Below are 6,938 nucleotides of genomic sequence, written 5' to 3' on the forward strand. Positions count from 1 at the left end.
ACCTTTCTTCTCCTGAGCTCTGCATCTTCTTTTTTTAAACTAAAGCACAGATTTCAGTTTTCTACTGCAGTAAAATCTCCATGTTACAAAGTCATCTTCTTCTGTTAAGTATTTTTTCTCAAGACATTAAGAAAATAATGCTTTTAGTTCCACTGCTATAATCTTAGTGTGATAAATATATTAATTAAAGAGTTTTTTCAGACTGTGTATTTTGTCCTTGTAGGGATACTGTAGTGAAGTTGCCACAGTGTCTTACTGCTGCAGTCTTAAAAAAAAAAAGAAAACTTCACCTCTTTAAAAAAAAAAGAAATCCACTTAAAAGAAAATTCCCAGACAGCTCAGTTAAAGAGTTAAAAGTAATTCTTCAAACCAAATGAAATGTATCAACACTTTGAGTTTTTAGCACTCATGAACCAAACGTAAGACTTACCAGACAGATGTCAGCAGGAAAAATGTATTTCAGAAAATCATAGCGTGTCAAAGTGTTTTTCTGAAAACAAACAAACAAACAAAATGAATCTGCTGTATTTACTGAAATAAGAACCTTGTAGTGGTCTCCTGTCTCCATGTCCTGGTTTCAGACCACACTGATGAAGCAATGCAGCACTAATTTGAACAACAATGTGAGAATTATGTTGTTGCATTCATTCAGTTCCCAAATAAGGACACAGCAAGAATAAAACTGAGTTTTTTAAAATACAAAATTAAAGCATCTTAAGTGTGCTTTTAAAAACGAGATAATTAGAGCACTTTGAGTGGTCAGTCCCAACCTGCAACCCCCTTTTCCTGTATGTAACAGCCCACTTACTCTCCCTATCAACTCTGATTAAAGGCATAAAGCCCCAAAATATATATTTTTTTTGTTCTTCCTATTCCTTTTAAAATGCTTTTTAAAAATCAGATGTTGTGTCACTAAATTTTAAGAACCAGCGAATAGTCACAATAAAAACAGTTTGACAGCCCTACAATAAATAAATACATATGACTTCAGTGATACATGGGTTTTCAACAGTGCAGCGAATTATGCTAACTCAGTTAAAAAAAAACAAACTTGAAGCTGAAAGCTGAAATATAATACTTCCATCCATCTATTAAGAGGTTGAAAAGAATAAAAATGATTTGATTTTTTTTTGTTTTGACTGAAAACAGTTTAATTTTTTTAACTTCATAATATAATGTTGAAAATTCACCTGATGTTGCAATAAGACAAAAGTTTTCCTGCAGTTGTTTGGTAGAACACAAAAGTCTCTAATGATTTAATAACTGCAACATCCAAAAGAGTCATTCTACGGAAGCCCAGAGTGCTAACATCCTTCAATTTATTTTATTTGATCCTATTATGAGTTAATTCCTGTTTTGTTTTGTTTTTTCTTTTTTTGTCTTTGGGTTAATTTTTTTTTCTGTTATCTTGAAATAATAAAAAATAATAATAATCTTGAAATAATTTTTCCACAGAAAGAAAATTTCACCAGTTAAGTTAAATTAACTTAGCTCATTATTAAGATAATGAAGCTTGTTTCCTGTGGATGATGTGATTCTTTTCTCCCAAACTAGAAACTAACACTAGTTGATGCCAATAACAGGTTATGATCATCTCACATCTAAATCTGGAGGATTTGAATAATTAAACTCATAACAGGAGGGCAGAGTGAAAAAAAAAAAAAATGAATGTCAACTTAGGGCTTCCATAATTTTCACAATAAAACGAGTTACTGCCTTAAGAATCTGTATATAAGCTCTTTAATCAGGACCCAGAGTGAAAATTAGAGGTAGACCGATATATCGGCAGGCCGATATATGAACAAAAGTAATGATATTGGCCGATATTTGGACATTTGTCTCTATCGGCCATCGGCCGTATTTTCTTTTAAAAAGCCGATTTTTGATCCGTTGTATAAAATGACGCAATTTTTGATCAGGCACAAAAAAGATGAGCACCTCAAACTTGTGGAACCACTTGGATACATTACATACTTTTGTTCAAATTATATTAATAAGTTTAAATTTCTTTTTTGACATTTTAAGAAGAGTGTGAATGTTTACTACTGCTTGTTACATTGTGTGTTTACTCAGACAAAATATTTCATTGTTTTGAAAGCTGAATAAATGTTCAGAGGACTGGACACGACTTGTTGTAATAGATTTCTTTTAGTTGCTCAGAAATTGCTGCGTTTCACAAAAATGTAATAAATATATATTTATTTAACAATCGCCTGAATATCAAATTGGAAAAATTGGCTATGCATATCGCCATCGGCTGCCCAAATTTGGAAAGCATCGGCATCGGCATCGGCATCGGCTCCCAAAAAACCCATATCGGTCGACCTCTAGTGAAAATGTCCCAGACTTTGATAAAAACAGATCAGGCCTCACAGGTTTTTACTTATTTTGAGCTTTTTGGTGTGTTGTGAAGGTTTTGGTATAAAGATGGATTCATAAACTGGGTCCATTGTCATTCCTTCCACCATCCCATCACTACAGGTCCCAGAACCACCCACCACACACCTCTCATCCTCCTCCTCCTCCTCCTCCTCTCCCCTGCTGGCAGCCCTTGATTACACTTGTCTCCAGGGGGAAGGTTTCAGGTCCTCAGAGATAGTAAAATCGAGGGCATTACTGGCTAGTCACTTCAGATCAGGGCGGGGGGAGGAAATGGCGACGGACATAAAGCTAAATATATAATTCCTCCCATGCCGGTAATCACGATGTCCAGACGATTTGAAATGACAGTTTAACCACTTTAGACTGAGGAACGCTTTGTTCCCATTTGAGGAGCGGGTGGTGTGTGTGTGTTGGACAGGGAGCCTCCTCGTGGGGCCCGTGTGGTCCTCTCCCTCTGAATACACGTGGGGGGGAGAAGGAAAAAAAAGAGCGCACGTTCCATGGAGTTAAAATGACTCGCAGACCAGACAGGAGCAATTCTGTGAATGACTGACGGAAGGAAACACTCTCAGCGCCCGGTGTTAGCTTACCTGATTATTAGGAAATCCAACTTCCCCCTAAAAATGGCCGCCCATTTCCCTGTTATAGCGGGTTTGAGCGCCCACCTGGATTAGGCCTAAACGTGGTCTGCATTACTCCAGCGACGACGCTCCTGCAAGCCGTCCAGCTCAGCCAATTACATCTATAAATATTAATAGGCTAATCTGCACATATTCTTCTCCCGCTGCCTCCTGTGAGGGTCAGAGATACTCTTATGAGCATCAAATCCATTTAAATCTTTAGTTCAATTTGCATATGCAGAGATTTTTCCGCCTCAAACAGGCACTCTCCGTGTCTTCCCCCCATCATCACATCCCCAGAGGAGAGGGCATTGGGTATTCACGCTCTGATTGGATCCTTGATGAGATCTTCAGGATGCCTTTTCTCACTCTGATGCTCTTAACACTCCAGAGGTGGTGAGAAGAGAGAGAGATGGGGAATAAGAGGTGTGAGTATGTGTGTGTGTGTGTGCATCCTACCTCTCCTGAAGTGGTCAGCTCTGCAGACTCCTCAGAACGCCAGCTGAAGACAGATCTCAGAGAAGCATCACTCAGACGTTCTCCGTCAAACACATAAAGGCTGTATCACATACTGTCAGTCCTTTTGGAAAGAGTAGCACTACACCATCGTGGAGATCCTCTCTGCACAGCGATGAATAATGCAACACACACATCTGCATAAAAGGAGGGATATTGAGAAGTGGAAGAAGTCGCTGAGAGGGGATGGAGAGAGTGAGATGGAGAGGATCACTCCAGAGAGTTTGAATCTCTTTATTCTGTACAGATCTCAGCTCTGCTTCTCACTGTCTGCGACTGATCTGTGTGTTTTCTGGAAAAAAGATTGAAAGGAAATAATTTCACTCAGTTCAGAACATTCAGGATGACCTTATCTAAGTCCAAAATCACTCATGATCTTCTTGTGTTTCTGATACATGAGCCATGGAGCAGGCCCTGATGTCTGGCAGCGTGTGCTTCCTGGAGAAACTCCTCTTTTTGCATTCTTCGCTCAGAACGGAGATCAAGTTGAGCACGCCGACCAAAGGTTTGTTAAAAGCAGAAAGCCTTCTCCTTCTCAGTGCCAGACTTTGGGATGATCTCATGATCCAGAGTGTTAGTAACAGCATGAGAGCTCTCAAACTTCACCAGGTCATACCAACATGTAGATTCACGTGTCAGGGGCAGTGACGACCTGAAGAAGTCATTCTGCAGACAGGAGTTATAGAGAGGAGAAAATAAAGACAGAAAGCAAAACGTTGAAGGTTGAACCAGTGACTGCAGCAACAAGGACTTCATCCCAGGCATGTCCAAAGTCAGGAGCCAGGAGGAGCCAATCATAGACTGAGGTCTACTTTCATATGGCATTTTCTGTCAAATGCACAAAGACAGTGGAGGCCAAAATGATCACCTAACAAACCTGAAAGTAATGACCTTTTTTTTTGGCTCCAAATCCTGATCCTGAAACATGCAGATGTTTGCTTTGAGCACAACAAATATCAGAAGAAGTGATTCCTCCTGTTTTTAATCTACTTTTAACTTTGATACTTGGTTCGTCCATCTCTTACAGCAGTACATGTCCCTGGCAGAGCGTCAACATGTTTCCTGAGAGCTTCAGCACTAATGTTATACCTCAAGCCAGAGGTTTTCCTTTGATTGTTTAACAGATCTGACCACTTTATTGTACAACTCCACATTAATCTGCTGGATGGGCAGGTTCAGTCCTCATTTCAGTGTTCCTTTTTATTCAAAGTATGACCTAAATCTCCTTATGATGGCTATTCTGTGGTGTATATAGCACCATGACTTAATGATGTCTCATTAGTTTTATAAGTATTTTAACGGAAAATTGAAAAGAAAGAAAAGAAAGAAAAGAAAGAAAGAAAACCACCACCACCAACAATAAGAAAATAAAATTAAAAAAAAAAAAACTGAGCTGAAACCTCAAAATATTCTGATACTTTTTGTCCCTTCTGTATATCTGACGTAGTAACCTCTCACTAAACTACATCTGGACTGTGCATAGGCTGCTTGTCTAAAGCTAAAGCTCTGCACATTCTGCAAAAACTTAACAACTCTTACAACTGACATCTGTAAATAAATGAATTTATCATGTAGTGGAAAACAAAATCACAAATTAGAGGACACAGGACAAGGTTAAAGTTTTAAAATGATGCAGAAAAAAAGTACTGAACTCAGGATAAGAAATATTTGAAGCTCAAAATGTTTATAAAAATAAACATTATACAAAAATCCTGACATATTTTCCTCAAACTACACTTATTTTATCCCAACATTAGACTGTTTCTTTTCAAGAAATAGGTAACAAATAAAGCATCAATATGTGACTCTAACATTGATAAATATATCAAAAAGATATGATCATGCATAGAAAAGAAAAAAAGTAAGGGTGTGCTGAATAAAAAAAAACACAGTTACCTCGTCAGTGTCCCTGAATTCTCTACCTGTGGACATCAAAACAGCAAACTCTCTGAGTGTTTTTCAGAGGTGAAATGGAGACACTTCTTTGTAATTTGTAATCTAACTTGGAGTAATTTCTCTTAATCCCTTGACTGTGATAGATAGATAGATAGATAGATAGATAGATAGATAGATAGATAGATAGATAGATAGATAGATAGATAGATAGATAGATAGATAGATAGATAGATAGATAGATAGATAGATAGATAGATAGATAGATAGATAGATACATAGATAGATAGATACATAGATACATAGATAACTTTATTGTCCCACTTGGGAAATTTGTCTTTCCTTTTGTCTTTTCCATTCCTGTTAAGCAAGACCGAACAGTAAGTGCAGGAATATCAGCCTTGCAGTAGCCAGTAGCCGGTACCCTAGTTAGAACTATGCACTATATGCCGGCTGTTTAATAATATAATAGAAACGGGAATAAAGGAAAGTTTAAAACAGTTACTCTTAGTGTGACACACGCTATAGTGTACTCATACTCTGAAAAAAAGAGTGTGAGAAGGATCAGACAGTACTCTGTTAGTCAGACTAAGCACTGTCATCTCAAAGATCATCTGAAGAGATGGAGAATCCTTATTGTCAATTACTTTCATGGCTGTTTTTTTCCATTCTGGCTAGTCTGGCTTTGAGCTGGACAGAGAGTCCCAAACCAAGCTGCCATACAATATCTTATGGTACTGCCTAGCACTGCATCATAGTAATGACCTCTGCTTTAACATCATTTCATTTTATTTATGACATAGTATTTATATTCTGACTGTATCATATTTATTTAACTTTACTTAATTAATTACACTTAGAAGTCTTTTATATGACTTTCTTCTTCTTACTTATAGTCGTTATTTATTATCTCCATGTTTTTGTGAAGCACTTCAGGCTGTATGTTTAAATATGGATGGTTATGTATAATAAAAACCTCAGCAGATAAACCTCAGATTAAACTAATTTAGAAGCCATAGATGTTTGAACACTTTCAGACACAACCTGCCCGGGAAACTGCTGCATAATCTGGGTTAGTGAAGTTGGTTGGGTGATATAAGAGATAAAATGATCAACAAGACCTAACCTGGACTTGGGGAGCCAGTAAGGGCCTCGGTCTTCATCACAGCAGTCACAGGTTACACTCCCAGACTTGAAGCTTTTGCTGCACATCTTCACTGTTAAACTCACAGAATATAACTAAAATAAAAAAGGACACGTTTACAGGGGATTTCTCCTGAAAGTGAAATTTCTCCAAGTCGTCAGAGTGAGAGGATTAAAGAACAGGAAGTGTTGAGGAGAGTGAAAAGTCTGAGACCACCTCCAGCTACCACTACAACATAAATCATGCAAATGTGACCTTTGCAGCTCCTTACCTCGAGCTAATGAGCAGCAAGATGACTTTAAGTTAGAACAGATAACTGTACTCAGATCTCATGCTTTGTAGGAAAACACACTTTTCTGAGAGAGAAATCTGTACGTTCGAAC

This window comes from Halichoeres trimaculatus, unplaced genomic scaffold (assembly GCF_033239565.1).
Source record: "Halichoeres trimaculatus isolate MK-OKI-2021-1 unplaced genomic scaffold, fHalTri1.1 fHalTri1_scaffold_16, whole genome shotgun sequence".
NCBI classification, from domain to species: Eukaryota; Metazoa; Chordata; class Actinopteri; order Labriformes; family Labridae; genus Halichoeres; species Halichoeres trimaculatus.